Source organism: Salmo salar, chromosome 04, assembly GCF_965601325.2.
Source record: "Salmo salar chromosome 04, fSalSal1, whole genome shotgun sequence".
Taxonomy (NCBI): Eukaryota; Metazoa; Chordata; class Actinopteri; order Salmoniformes; family Salmonidae; genus Salmo; species Salmo salar.
This window is the reverse complement of record NC_138294.1, coordinates 20,305,246-20,321,606: the sequence shown is the minus strand read 5'-3', so window position 1 is coordinate 20,321,606 and position 16,361 is coordinate 20,305,246.

Genomic DNA, 16,361 nt, shown 5'->3' with positions numbered 1-16,361 from the left:
TGTGTGTGTGTGTGTGTGTGTGTGTGTGTGTGTGTGTGTGTGTGTGTGTGTGTGTGTGTGTGTGTGTGTGTGTGATGTGTGTGTGTGTATTGGGAGAGAGGCAGAGGAGAGAGCATGGGCTGTGTATATGTGTGTATGTGTGTGTGTGTGTGTGTGTGTGTGTGTGTGTGTGTGTGTGTGTGTGTGTGTGTGTGTGTGTGTGTGTGTGTGTGTGTGTGTGAGTGTGTGTGTATTGGGAGAGATGCAGAGGAGAGAGCATGGGCTGTGTGTGTGTGTGTGTGTGTGTGTGTGTGTGTGTGTGTGTGTGTGTGTGTGTGTGTGTATTGGGAGAGAGGCAGAGGAGAGAGCATGGGCTGTGTGAATGTGTGTGTGTGTGTGTGTGTGTGTGTGTGTGTGTATGTGTGTGTGTGTGTGTGTGTGTGTGTGTGTGTGTGTGTGTGTGTGTGTGTGTGTGTGTGTGTGTGTGTGTGTGTGTGTGTGTGTGTGTATTGGGAGAGAGGCAGAGGAGAGAGCATGGGCTTTGTGAATGTGTGTGTGTGTGTGTGTGTGTGTGTGTGTGTGTGTGTGTGTGTGTGTGTGTGTGTGTGTGTGTGTATTGGGAGAGAGGCAGAGGAGAGAGCATGGGCTGTGTGAATGTGTGTGTGTGTGTGTGTGTGTGTGTGTGTGTGTGTGTGTGTGTGTGTGTGTGTGTGTGTGTGTGTGTGTGTGTGTGTGTGTATGTGTTCGTGTGTATTGGGAGAGAGGCAGAGGAGAGAGCATGGGCTGTGTGTATGTGTGTGTGTGTGTGTGTGTGTGTGTGTGTGTGTGTGTGTGTGTGTGTGTGTGTGTGTGTATTGGGAGAGAGGCAGAGGAGAGAGCATGGGCTGTGTGTATGTGTGTGTGTGTATGTGTGTGTGTGTGTGTGTGTGTGTGTGTGTGTGTGTGTGTGTGTGTGTGTGTGTGTGTGTGTGTGTGTGTGTGTATGTGCGTGTGTGTATTGGGAGAGAGGCAGAGGAAAGAGCATGGGCTGTGTGAATGTGTGTGTGTGTGTATGTGTTTGTGTGTATTGGGAGAGAGGCAGAGGAGAGAGCATGGGCTGTGTGAATGTGTGTGTGTGTGAATGTGTGTGTGTATGTGTGTGTGTGTGTGTATTGGGAGAGAGGCAGAGGAGAGAGCATGGGCTGTGTGTGTGTGTGTGTGTGTGTGTGTGTGTGTGTGTGTGTGTGTGTGTGTGTGTGTGTATTGGGAGAGAGGCAGAGGAGAGAGCATGGGCTGTGTGTGTGTGTGTGTGTGTGTGTGTGTGTGTGTGTGTGTGTGTGTGTGTGTGTGTGTGTGTGTGTGTGTGTGTGTGTGTGTGTGTGTGTGTGTGTGTGTGTGTATTGGGAGAGAGGCAGAAGAGAGAGCATCGGCTGTGTGTGTTTGGAGGGAGGGAGGAAGAGAGAAGAATGAAGCAGTGAGAGGAGGAATCATAAAGTACATGTAGCTTGGTCTAGACAGGTTTCTTGTTAGCAGGGCTTGGCTAGCCCTGCGGAGGCTAGAGGTTAATTTGGTATCTGCTGCTGTGTTAAACTAAGGTCAGTGCTACAAGTCCTTAAATCATAAACAAGAGCAGTTAAGAGTCTTGTATACACCTAGGCACAGGTTAATGAATATTCAATTAGCTGTTTTTTTTCTTCCCCCTGTTGCTGTCTTCGGGAATCGGGCGCTAGTGTGTAAATAGGATTTTGCCAGGGAAAAATACATCTGATATCCCTTTGGTAGGCACCAAAGACAATAACGTCCTATGTCTTTGGACAAATTCTACATTCATTATAGAGATGTACAGTAGAGAGCACCTTTAATTTGAATTGAATTTATATTTATGAATTTTATGTCATGTTATAGCTCCCGTGTGGCTCAGTTGGTAGAGCATGGCGCTTGCAACGCGAAGGTTGTGGGTTCGATTCCCACAGGGGGCCAGTATGCATTCACTACTGTAAGTTGTTTTGGATAAGAGCGTCTGCTAAAACGTAAATGTACTGTTGTCTCCCTGTCATTGTATTGGCACACATTCTTAACTAGAATGGCTTGGAGCCATGAATTCTGCTTGTTAAGTCATAGTGAATTGAAATACATGGTCAACGGTCATGTAGAAACACATGGGTTACGTCTTCTTCTCCATCATCATTGTATCTCGGTGGGGAATTTTGTAATATCACCTCCGGTGTGAACCCAACCTGCCCGTGTACGCCCTCTGCCTTTGTGTGGCAAATCATACCCTTAGAATGACATGTCAGAGAGGTATCATCAGAAAAGCCATCCAAGCTTTATATATATTTTAGCTATGTTTTCATTCCAACTCTGTGCAGAATTCATACAGAAGGGAATGTTATCCGCTGAAAGGAAGAAGCCAAGACAGATTCACATTCATTACAGTGACTTGCCGTGACCCAAGCTCCCTCCACATTGTGTATCAGAAGCTTAACCGATCACACTGACCATTACGGGGGGGATATTGAAAGCTGAAAATGGCAACCTCTAATATAATAACTATGTGCTGTGGCCAGATGGGGCTACTCTTTGCTCTGTCTGACCAGCCTAGTATCTATAACAACAGAGGTCGGCTCAAATGGACAGCCAGCGAGAGCAACAGTCGATTCTCAGACAAATCCCTCCCTCTCAACCTAGAGACCCCTAACCCCTAGAGGAAGGGCCGCGAAATGGAAAGATTATGGTGGTGAGAGATGCTGTTGTTGCTTAGGGGTTGGAGGGATGGAGAGAGAGAGGGGAGGTAGGGAGAGGTTGAAGGTGAGAGGAGGTGGGAAGAGGTGGGGGGCGGCCCTCCATCCTTCCATCCCTCTAGTGTCCGCAGGCAGGGAGGATGGAGGGCGGAGGGCGGAGGAAAGGAGGGGGGTTGGGTGCAGAGCGTCTAGACTGAGTTGACCCTCCGAGGCCAGGTTTTCTCTCCAGGTCAGGCTGGATATGGAGGGGGATAATGGAAAACCTCGAGGGAGTTTTCAACTGAAAAACAGATTGCCTGCTGGCGTGGTCTTGTTCTATCCCAATACTAATCCCTTACTGTATAGAGGTAATCGCTTGGAAGTGATGGGCAATGGGTCCCCCTTGATCAGCAAAAGACCATGGAAACCACAGCTGCCACCTTCACTATATTCCCAGATACCTGGATGTCTTTAGTCTGGTGCTGGGATGGTGTGATGTTATGAAGGTTCCATTCACTGGTGGTGCTCTTATGATTTCATCCAAGGTTTTCCTGTCTCTCCACACTAGGAGATAGAACAATAACTGTCATCCACCAAGGCTACTGTGGTGGACAGGTCACTGCGTCAGTTCAGATGCAGCACTATTGATATAGAAATACATTGCCAAGTGTAAACAGGTGGATAAAAGATGAAAGTATTCCTAGAATGCATTTACAAGCCCCTGCCAGATATACAATACTAGATTACCTGCAGAAACACAATGTGCATAATATGCATACTTCAATGCTTTTGTAGTTTATTCCTCCTTATTATTTCCAGTCCAATGACACATCCGACTGACTTCCTCTTAATGAGTCAGCGGTAAGCGTTGACGGTTGACAGCGGTGCGCTGGCCCCCAAGGCCCTCCGGTGAGCCGGGCACGGTGCGAGGCGGGGGAGGTGGAGTGTAGTCACTCCCTGTAATTTGGAAGGAAATCCACCGAGACGTTCTGAGAGAGAGAGAGAGATGAAAGCCCCTTCTCTTTTTCCACAGCCACCAAGCTCCAACCGCCGACAGCCAACCGGCTGCCTGAAAGAGAGGCTAACAGATCCCAGCCTGCCTGGTTGGTATCCCCCAGGGGTTAGTGCTTGGACCGGCTCAAATCAGCCTAGCCCTGGAGGCATGTTCTCTCCCTCAGGAGCAGTGGGACCACAGACAGCCAGACAGTCAGTCAGTCTTCCCCCACCCTCCACCGCATAGCAGCCCAGGAGCGGGCCAGCCAACATGGGGCTGGATCCCTTGGGATCCCCCTCTTAGTGGGAGAGTGCTTGCTGGAGCTTTACTCCGAGTGTCTGATTCAGTCTGACGCCCTCCCATGTTTCTTATTTTACTCTGGCTATGATGTTGATCTCTCCATTTGTGGCATCTTCTGAAGTGGTGGGTAGTAAATGAAAGCTGGTGCTGTAGTTCTGTACCAAATCAAGTGTTACTACAACACAAAGTCAATCACTATGATAAAGAACGATGGTGCTGCCTTATCATTTAGTAATAATACTATGCTTCCAAGGACAATAATTGACACCAAGGGTTCCCCTACTTTACTTTTTTTTTTAAATAAGGTAACAATCAAGCAACAATTATGTAATAATCCACAATATACTTAAGATCTCGTATAGAAAACGACAGTATGAGATTTACAGTATCAATCAATCAATCAATCAATCAAATTCATTTATAAAACCCTATTTACATCAGCAGATGTCCCAAAGTACACAGAAACCCAGCCTAAAACTACAAAGAGCAAGCAATGCAGATGTAGAAGCACAATGGCTAGGAAAAACTCCCTATCATCACATGATCAGGTTGCCCATTTGACTAGAATGTAAGCTACCCGCATGACGCTAGTCGCCAGCCATGCAGCCGAGGTGTTGAAGACAGAGAGTGGTTGTGCTTTTGTCAGACCATCGCTAGACAGAGGGATGGTGAATGGATTGATGGTGCTTATACAAGGAGCCACTCCATCGGCAGGCCATAAATATGCATCGTGACATTTGGAACAAAGCCTTCTCGTCCTGCTTTCATTATGAGCCCCTCTGCCTAGCTGCATCCAGTAACATATCGCCATACTGTCACACCTTGTGTTTCATTGCCTATCTCTCTGTTCATCACCCTGGCTGAGTTACCTCTAGATGTTTGCAGGTGATATGAAGATGGTGGAGTCGCCCAATGCTCTGTGAATGAATGGACAATAGGGAGCAGCAATTTCGATATTGATAGAGAACCAATTATTTGGGAGGTTGTACACTGTGTGTTGTTTTCCTCTCGATGTGGTGACGACATGCGATGCAAACACGCTCGTTACTGATTCTGAATTTACCTAAGAGTGGCATTTCAGGATCAAAAGAGGCTCTGTACATATCAGTATGTATTTGTGGTTGGTTGACTGTATAGTTCATGGGATCAACACAGTGTAGTCAGATAGAGGGACCTGAGTTAACAGCTCCCTGCACCGACAGTATAGCATTTAGAACACTGGCTGGCCTTTTTCTCCAAACACCTCATTGCTTTAGAAAGGAATAAATATCCAAGACAGTCAGCCAGGAGCTGTTCCTTTCAAATCCCACACATCTCTCTCTCCTTTTCTCTCTCTCACACTTGTCTCTCTGTCTCGCCCCCTCCTCTCTTTTTTTCTTTCTCTCTATAGCGCTCTCTTTCTCCTCCCCTCGCTCTCTTTCGCTCTCTCTCTCTCACCCTCCTCTCTTTCTCTTTCTCTTTCTCTCTCTCATGCTCCTCTCTTTCAATCTCCCTCTCCTCTTTCTCTCTCTCTCCCCCTCTCCTCTTTCTCTCTCTCTCCCCCTCTCTTTCTCCATCTTATCTCTCTCCCACTCTCTTTTTCTTACTCTTTCTCTCTCCCCTCTCTCTCTCGGTTGCCATTTGACCAGGAGTGCTTCCTGCCACAGAGGACCTGTGACTCAACAGACAGAGTACAGCAACATTCTCCACTCACCCTCATGAATATGCACGGAATTAAAACAGGAGCACTGACTATGTGGTACTGTGGCGGTTCTGGTTTGATTCTCAAGTCGCCATATCGACCAAAAAAAGAAGAGAGACTGTAGGGAAATATCTCGACGGTGTGGGGGGAAATGTTTAACACTAATTTCTTTATCCCTTTCACAGGAGTACCATGTTACAAGAGAAGTCCTCGCGGCGGGCCAGCGTGCCCCGATAAATCTCAGCTGTCAGCTGGCAAGTGCCCAAGACACCGAGACGTTCTTTTCAGAACGTGCCAATCTCACAGAAGAGCTAGGACTCTAGAACCCCGCCCCGAGAGCCAATGCTTCACTGTGATTGGGGGGGGGGGGGGGGATTCTAGCGTCCTAGCTCGATGGACTGGCAGACAAATGAACGCGGCCTTATCCCTTTATGTCGGCCATCACTGAGGTGGCGTTTCACACAAACCCTTCTGATGACCCAATCCTCCCGACCCGGCGGTTAACCTCCGCCCGGCTCAGCCGGCGTGACCCCGAGAGAGTGCGTGCCACCCAGAGAGGAACCTGGGAGAAGAGACATACGACACAGTGTCAGCTTGTCTTCTGCTCAGGACCGCCGTGTGAGAATGGATTTGAAAATGAGACAGGATTTATGATGTCGTTCATCAGAATGAGAGTTAAGAATTCTTCTAGTCTTCACATAGATAGATGGCCAGGTGGCTGGAGCTGCTGAGTGGGAGAGAATATGGTGTTTGTGTGAAGATGCAACAGCACTCTCTCTAAATAGTGTGCTTTGCCACACTTGGTTTTTGTTCACTCTATTAAAAGGTAGGGGGATGAGCGCACAACCACTTGTTTCTCAGAATGAGTCATGAATGGATCGGTCATTTGCCAAGCACACACACACACACACACATATACACTGAGTGTACAAAACATTATGAACACCTGCTCTTTCCATGACATAGACTGACCAGGTGAATCCAGGCGAAAGCTATGATCCCATATTGATGTCACTTGTTAAATCCACTTCAATCAGTGTTAAAAAAATAAACAATTGTGCCGGCTATTTTGGTTAATATAAGCAATTTTAAATAGTTTATACTTTTACTTTTGATACTTAAGTACATTTGAGCAATTTCATTTACTTTTGATACTTAAGTATATTTAAAACCAAATACTTTTAGACTTTTACTGAAGTAATGTTTTACTGGGGGACTTTCACGTTTACTTGATTCATTTTCTATTAAGGTATCTTTACTTTTACTCAAGTATGACAATTCTGTGCTTTTACCACCACTGCCTGTACTGTATGAGCACGCAACCACACTTGTACAAGAATGCACACACACACACACACACACACACACACACACACACACACACACACACACACAGTACTTGCATGAGCATATAATGCACACAATCGCACAAACAAACGCACACACACACACACACTATGCCTCAGGTCTTCCTTTTGAATGCAATATACCAGATGAATATCTCATTTATGTTGTAGTGTGGGTTTAATCAAATAAAGCTATATCGAATCTTCCATTCCTCTCCAAAAATGTTGAAAAAGCTGTTGCGCAACAACTCACTGCCTTCCTGAAGACAAACAATGTACACGAAACGCTTCAGTCTGGTTTTAGACCCCATCATAGCACTGAGACTGCACTTGTGAAGGTGGTAAATTACCTTTTAATGACGTCAGACCGAGGTTCTGCGTCTGTCCTCGTGCTCCTAGATCTTAGTGCTGCTTTTGATACCATCGATCACCACATTCTTTTGGAGAGATTGGAAACCCAAATTGGTCTACATGGACAAGTTCTGGCCTGGTTTAGATCTTATCTGTCGGAAAGATATCAGTTTGTCTCTGTGAATGGTTTGTCCTCTGACAAATCAACTGTAAATTTCGGTGTTCCTCAAGGTTCCATTTTAGGACCACTATTGTTTTCACTATATATTTTACCTCTTGGGGATGTCATTCGAAAACATAATGTTAAATTTCACTGCTATGCGGATGACACACAGCTGTACATTTCAATGAAACATGGTGAAGCCCCAAAATTGCCCTCGCTAGAAGCCTGTGTCTCAGACATAAGGAAGTGGATGGCTGCAAACTTTCTACTCTTAAACTCAGACAAAACAGAGATGCTTGTTCTAGGTCCCAAGAAACAAAGAGATATTCTGTTGAATCTGACAATTAATCTGGATGGTTGTACAGCCGTCTCAAATAAAACTGTGAAGGACCTCGGCGTTGCTCTGGACCCTGATCTCTCTTTTGAAGAAAATATCAAGACTGTTTCAAGGACAGCTTTTTTCCATCTATGTAACATTGCAAAAATCAGAAACTTTCTGTCCAAAAATGACGCAGAAAAATTAATCCATGCCTTTGTTACTTCTAGGTTGGACTACTGCAATGCTCTACTTTCCGGCTACCCGGATAAAGCACTAAATAAACTTCAGTTAGTGCTAAATACGGCTGCTAGAATCCTGACTAGAACCAAAACATTTGATCATATTACTCCAGTGCTAGCCTCCCTACACTGGCTTCCTGTTAAGGTAAGGGCTGATTTCAAGGTCTTACTGCTAACCTACAAAGCATTACATGGGCTTGCTCCAACCTATCTTTCTGATTTGGTCCTGCCGTACATACCTACACGTACGCTACGGTCACAAGACGCGGGCCTCCTAATTGTTCCTAGAATTTCTAAGCAAACAGCTGGAGGCAGGGCTTTCTCCTATAGAGCTCCATTTTTATGGAATAGTCTGCCTACCCATGTGAGAGACGCAGACTCAGTCTCAACCTTTAAGTCTTTACTGAAGACATATCTCTTCAGTAGGTCCTATGATTAAGTGTAGTCTGGCCCAGGGGTGTGAAGGTGAACGGAAAGGCTGGAGCAACGAACTGCCCTTGCTGTCTCTGCCTGGCCGGTTTCCCCCTCTTTCCACTGGGATTCTCTGCCTCTACCCCTATTACGGGGGCTGAGTCACTGGCTTACTGGTGTTCTTACATGCCGTCCCTGGGAGGGGTGCGTCACTTGAGTGGGTTGAGTCACTGACGTGGTCTTCCTGTCTGGGTTGGCGCCCCCCCTTGGGCTGTGCCGTGGCGGAGATCTTTGTGGGCTATACTCGGCCTTGTCCCGGGATGGTATGTTGGTGGTTGGATATATCCCTCCAGTGGTGTGGAGGCTGTGCTTTGGCAAAGTGGGTGGGGTTATATCCTATCTGTTTGGCCCTGTCCGGGGGTTTCATCGGATGGGGCCACAGTGTCTCCTGACCCCTCCTGTCTCAGCCTCCAGTATTTATGCTGCAGTAGTTTATGTGTCGGGGGGCTAGGGTCAGTCTGTCACATCTGGAGTATTTCTCTTGTCTTTTCCGGTGTCCTGTGTGAATTTAAATATGCTCTCTCTAATTCTCTCTTTCTCTTTCTTTCTTTCTCTCTCTCGGAGGACCTGAGCCCTAGGACCATGCCTCAGGACTACCTGGCTTGATGACTCCTTGCTGTCCTCAGTTCACCTGGCCGTGCTGCTGCTCCAGTTCCAACTGTTCTGCCTGCAGCTATGGAACCCTGACCTGTTCACAGGATGTGCTACCTGTCCCAGACCTGTTGTCCCAGACCTGCTGGAACCCTGACCTATTAACCGGACGTGCTACCTGTCCCAGACCTGCTGTTTTCAACTCTCTAGAGACAGCAGGAGCGGTAGAAATACTCTCAAAGATCGGCTATGAAAAAGCCAACTGACACTTACTCTTGTGTTATTGACTTGTTGCACCCTCGACAACTACTATGATTATTATTATTTGACAATGCTGGTCATTTATGAACATTTGAACATCTAGGCCATGTTCTGTTATAATCTCCACCCGGCACAGCCAGAAGAGGACTGGCCACCCCTCATAGCCTGGTTCCTCTCTAGGTTTCTTCCTAGGTTTTGGCCTTTCTAGGGAGTTTTTCCTAGCCACCGTGCTTCTACACCTGCATTGCTTGCTGTTTGGGGTTTTAGGCTGGGTTTCTGTACAGCACTTTGTGATATCAGCTGATGTAAGAAGGGCTATATAAATACATTTTGATTTGATTTGATTCACATTGTCTGCCTCTGAAATGGCACCCTATTCATTATATAGTACACTGCTTTTGGTCAAAGGTAGTGCACCATATAGGGAACAGGGTGCCATTTTGGATGTAACCTTTGCCTTCTACAGTGTAATTTACCTAGTGCTGACAGCCAGCCACCATACTGTCATTTTGACAAAGGCAGTCACCAACACTACCTATTTAAACGGTTCACGTTACCACATGACAATTGGCATGATCGTATAATAACGGATGTGTGCCAATGCCAAGTAGAGCTGGCTGGTAATGGGGCTCTAGCTTGGCCGCTTTTAATATTTGAATGTGTTTTCATTACAACAGCATGGAGCAGATAGCCTTTCTGACGTCCAGGCAATTGTCTGCAAATGAATGAGATTACATGACAAGCAGTGAATGACAGAGAGAGCAGCTACCCAGGCAGCAAGCGGCTGCCAAGTGCCAACCCCCGCCAGTTATCTGATGGTAGCCTAGCAACAGATCCCTGACCTGGCTTTGACCTCCACCCGATAAGGTCAACACCTGAAGACAACACCATTGGATGACTGGCTGGGGAGGGGGGAGGAGCCTGGGAGGAGTGTAGGTGGGCTGAGACAAAGGAACCACAGAGAGAACAAACGCAGACTCCCTGTGAGTGATCACGCTCCTCACAGACAAAAACATGTCGGTGGCACATCTCGCCTGCACTACCAGTGTTTTGTTACCCGTGTGTGTGTGTTATTTATCTTTGCCAGTGGAAGGTCAACATGAAAATACGATTAGTCAAATGTAAATATGAGTTAGAGCGCGTTCGCGCCACGATCCAGCTAATTAGGATTCATTTTCTTTCATGCATTGCTATTTATATTTAATTTACAGTCGCTGGTTAGATTTAAATTATTTTAACGTTTCTAATTCACAGGTCTCCAGTTTCACACAGGTCACACGTTTTTCCTAAATATATCTTTATTCAGAAGAAGAAAAAAACTTGAAATGCGGGCAATATTTTGCATTTGTGAAAATAAAAGTGGGGGTCATAATAAGAGGGATGTTCTGGATAAGGAATTAATTGAGCGCAACCACGCACACACACACACACACACACACACACACACACACACACACACACACACCTCAGTCAGTCAGTTCAACAGCAGCGGCACGGAAGTTAATCCAAATTGCAATAGTGGCAATATCCTATTAGGAGCATGGCAATAAAATCAAGCTGGGACTGGGAACACATTAGAGTTATCAGAACATGTTCAGCACGCTCCATTTACACAATGAACTGGCAGTAATCAGAGGGCTCTCTTCCCCTGACATACAGTAGGTACACACACACACACACAACGAGACACATATCATACACTCAAACAACGGCATACAGTAATACACCAGTGTAGCACGTTGTATGACACACACACACACACTGCATCCAACATTATCAGTGTAACATTATACAAAGATACAGTATATCATACAAAGGTATACACACACAATGAACTGAAGCTATACTAAAATCATCCCACGGGTGTTACCGTAGTAGGCCATACAGTACAGTACAGTATACAGTTAAGTAACCTTCTAGGGATGACCCTTCAACTAGTCAGGACTGCCCCAGAGGCTAAAATAACTCTCTGAGATGAAGGACCCACAATTCCCCCCCCCCCCCCCCCCCTTGGGGCCTTAGCAAGACCTCTCCCCCAGTTCACCAGGGGCAACCTAGACTCCTCCTCTCTGTGTGTGTGTGTGTGTGTGTGTGTGTGTGTGTGTGTGTGTGTGTGTGTGTGTGTGTGTGTCTGCAGTATGGTGACTGTCTCCCTACTACAGGGGAAGTGTTGAAGGTCATAGGGCAGGAAATAGGCCACCTGCCTCTGTCACACAGTCGCAGAGAGAGAGAGAAAGTGTGCCTGTGTGTGTGTTTTGGAGGAGTGAGCGAAGCTACAGTATTAGACTGAACCAAAGCACGGTGGGTGGGGTGTTATGTAAGGCTCTGTCCTAAATGGCACCCTATTCCCTATATAGAGCACTACTTTTGACCAGGGCCCATAGTGTTCTGGTCAAATGTAGTGCATTGTGTAAAGAAATGAGTTGCCATTTGGGATGTGTCCTAAGTCATGTCCTCTCTCCAGTCCTGTGATATTTGGTCAGGGGAGGACAAGGCGAGGCGACAACGGCCCCTCTCTACGCCCAAACGTCCCCACCGGGGGTGAGAGCTCGGAAGGCCAGAGGGCAAGAGAGGGAGCGAGGCCACCTGCTTCTGTCAAACTGTCAGACCAGCTAGCGAAGGGTGTGTGTGTGTGTGTGTGTGTGTGTGTGTGTGTGTTTGTGTGTGTGTCCAGCGTCAGGCCAGGTGAAGGGAAGGGGGGGGACAGGAGGGAGAAAGAGGGGAGGGCAGCATGTGTGTGTGTCTGTGTGTGTATGAAGGACAATGTGTGTGTGTGTGGTTTGGTTTTACTATCCTTGTGGGGACCAGAAGCCCCCACAAGGAGGGGAGCGGTATATGGAGCAGTTGGGGTGTATGGAGCAGTTGGGGTGTATGGAATAGTTGGGGTGTATGGAGCAGTAGGGTGTATGGGGTAGTTGGGGTGTATGGGGTAGTTGGGGTGTATGGAGCAGTTGGGGTGTATGGAGCAGTTGGGGTGTATGTTGTATGGGGTAGTTGAGGTGTATGGGGCAGTTGGGGTGTATGGAGCAGTTGCGGTGTATGTTGTATGGAGTAGTTGGGTGTATGGAGTAATTGGGGTGTATGAGTAGTTGGGGTGTATGGAGTAGTTGAGGTGTATGGAGTAGTTGGGTGTATGGAGTAATTGGGATGTATGAGTAGTTGGGGTGTATGGAGTAGTTGAGGTGTATGGAGTAGTTGGGTGTATGGAGTAATTGGGGTGTATGGAGTAGTTGGGGTGTATGGAGTAATTGGGGTGTATGGAGTAGTAGTTGGGGTGAGCAGGAGGGGAGGGGTGTGTGAGCTACCAGCTCTCACAGTCTCACGTCAGAATTAGACGTTCATCCATGTTTCTCAAACCAAAAATGTGGAAGTTGTTCAAACAAATGTACGTTTAGGCATTCACTCCAAATGGTTAAGGTAAGGGTTAAGGTTTGGGATAGGCTTAAAACCAAAATATCAAAAACAACTTTCTACTGCTGGATTTGAACATGCCTTCCTTTGGATGCTTACGCCCATCCTCCATCCCTGTCCGCAAAGCCCTAGCAAAACCAAAACCTATGTGAAGGTAACAGTGCTCACTGTTGCCCCTAGTGGCCGGTTTCCATGGACGTCGAATACTGACTTGTAATCACGGGTGACCTGCCTGGTGTAAGGGGTGTGTGTCTGTGTGTGTGTCGGGGGGACAGGTGGCATATACCGGAAAAACCTGGCACCAGCCACCTTGTGAGGATTTATCAGCCTGCGACAGTCGCGGCTGTACAGGGGACTGATGTTGAGGTTTACCCCAAGGCTAGGCTACATCCAGCTAGTGTTAGCCTAGCGCTATAGCTAACATAGACCAGGCCACATGGGACAGTACGAATAGAGAGATGGAGAGAGAGCAGAAAGTGGAGAAGCCAGGCTCATGCACCCTGAGACAGAAACTCCTCTTTATCCACTTCCCCCATCCTCCGCTGAAGCACCTGAAATTTCCATTTCGCTAACTGCCACGCCGCTGCAGGGAAGCATTTTAATAAGTCGTATTAATGCCAACTGACAAAATGAGCTGTTTTTAAAAGCAACGGAACAACGGCAGTTATCAGTAAAGCTAAAGGAAATATAATTAGCTAAGGGAATTTTATTTCCTACAAACTGTGCTACTTATATTATATTATATATTATGATATATTATTGTATAGGAGGAAGGATATTAGCTGTGACAGGTGTGATGAGGCCTCCCTGTTCGAGTTGTATTGAGTTTAGGCACTATTTAATATTTATGTATGTATGTAAATTCATGGTCAGTACTGACTGCGGCCTAGACGTGGCAAATGTGTTTTGTGCCCATCAATAGATTCCCAAGTAATTAGAAAAGTGATTATGAATAACGCTTACACTAATGAAGTTTAAAAGCCACTTTTGATTGATTCACTTTCCCTACTCTGTTGTTTTTCTAACTTAGACATTTGACATAGATTGCGGAACTGTTGATAGAGCACGATGTCAGAGCTTTGACCTTTAGGTGCAACCCCGAGTGAGGTCATGCTGGCGTTGCCATGGCTACTATCAGCTGATTGTCTTGTTGCCAGCATTACCTCAGCGGCCTGGCATTGTTGGGGTCAGAGAACAGACTGTGACCTCGCCATGGTGACAAACCTCTACTCAGAGAACAAAAACATGACTGCGGCCCGCCACACTCTCTCTTCCTCTCTGTATCTCTCTTTCTCTCTCCATGAGTTGACATAGTTTATTGCGTCAAATGATCTGGATGAATATGTAATTGTCAAAGAAGGCTTAGTTTCACTTGTTCATCAGGAGTATCATTTGTAAACTTTGTAATCACAACTTTCACAGATGTCTAACAGATTACTCGATAAGATATAGGCTAAAGGCTACTGAAGTATATTTCATGTTTTATGGTGTAGATATAAAGTATGTTTTGATGTTTTAATATGTAATTACATGCAGTATATTCTCAACAGCAGGAAAAGAGACGATCTGGCTTCAGACTGACAGTACAGTATGTAAATATAGAGAATGAATAGGATGGAAGCAACAGTGAACATTTAACCCCTCGTTTCCAACTATGCTGTGACCATGCTGGTCGTGGGTGGAGAGAGGGGTGGGAGGTCAACACCTGGTCCCCTGTTATGAGTGCTCAGTTGCTGGTGCAGGTGAAGCACACACCCCAGCTGTCCACACACACACACACAGATATTCACACATGCCTGCGCCTGTACTGGTGTCAGACACCCTATGGTTTAGTCCCTTTCAACACAACACAGGAGTGGAGAGGCTGGAGGTACACCAGAGTTCAACCTACTGCCATGCACATGCACTATGTACTGTGAATTTTCACTAACCTTGGATTTCCTCAACAGAACCTTTTATACAATAACACACGTTTCCATATGTGACGTTCGGCCTGTACATACACTGCATGGCAGATAGGGCGGCAGGTAGCCTAGCAGTTAGAGCGTTTGAGCTAGTAACGGAAAGGTCGCTGGTTTGAATACCCGAGGTGACTAGGTGAAAAATCTGCCGATGTGCCCTTGAGCAAGGCACTTAACCCTAATTTGCTTCAGGCGTGACCGTACTACTAAGGCTGACCCTGTAAAACAACACATTTCACTGCACTTATCCAGTGTATTTGACAATAAAAAAGATTTTTACAAAATAAAAATTCACAATAGAATATACTCATTCCTTATACTCTTTCTTGTAGTTCTAATGTGGTCATGTGACTCGCATGTGTTCTCTACATATGTCTACTGATTACTGTTACTTGACTAGGACTTGTCCAGCTTCTCTCTGGACCTTTATGATAGATAATAGACATTTTAATCATGTTATGCTCTTTCCTAATTAGAAAAATGCAAAGTGGCCGTGTCACCTGTGGACATGATACAGGCAGTCCAGCCAGGAGGGCTAATTTGGGCTTCTGCTAATTGCCACGGTAACGAGCCTCCTGCGCCTCTCATAATCTGCATCTCAAATGGCACCCTGCTTCCTATAGAGTGCACTACTTTTTGACCAGAGCCATATGAGCCCTAATGGCTCTGGTCAAAGTAGTGCACTCTATAGGGAATAGGGTGCCATTTAGGACTATTCTCTCAGAGGGAGGAGGTGGCAAGGGATGGAGGGATGGCAGGATGGAGGGATGAAGACACAGCTCTCCTCACACACTGAGAGGTGTGAAAGAATGTGCCGGGCCAAGTGAACACAGCCTGCAGGAGTCCAGCAGCAGGAAGAGAGACGGGACAGGCTGCGCTATGAAAAACTCAACCCAACGCCACCACCGCGAGGGAGAAGAATGGAGATTTAGATTTTTAACGTTGTTATTAAATGTATATGATATTACCCAACGTGGAAATGCAACAAATGAAGGGTAAAACATGTAGTAATTTAGATGACATGATTTACAGAGGGATAAGTTGGGGGTGAACTCAACTCTTAGGTAAATGCCATTGCTGTTACATGTACAATGTGACACAAAACACAATGTTGAAATGCAATAAAGTGTTGTTTTCTGCTTTAGCTAATTCTTTTTTTTTTCTCCAGACGAGAGTTACACTATTTCTGAGACCAGGGATAGTTATAACAGCAGTTATTTACAGTTCATGTGACATATGGCATTGAAACAAATAAAAACAATAGCAAGAAATTAAATGTGTGCATCTGTTGCCTAATAAATATGGAGGTTATGCAAGTGTGAAAATGAAAGGGTTCATTTCAAATGTATGTTTCATGCAAATTAATCATCATTATTTATTTGGGGAAACTGGGGATTTCCATTGGGCTTCTGAATTACTATTCAATCCATCATTTCATCAAATCAAGAAATGTACATTTCACATTTTGAAAACATATTTATAATGTAATAAATATGTAATAAATAAATAAAAAATAATGCACTCAATATGAAAAATACTGTACTGATACTGTATTTCAGTATCTTTGCCTTATTTATTATTTATAGAAGTTATCA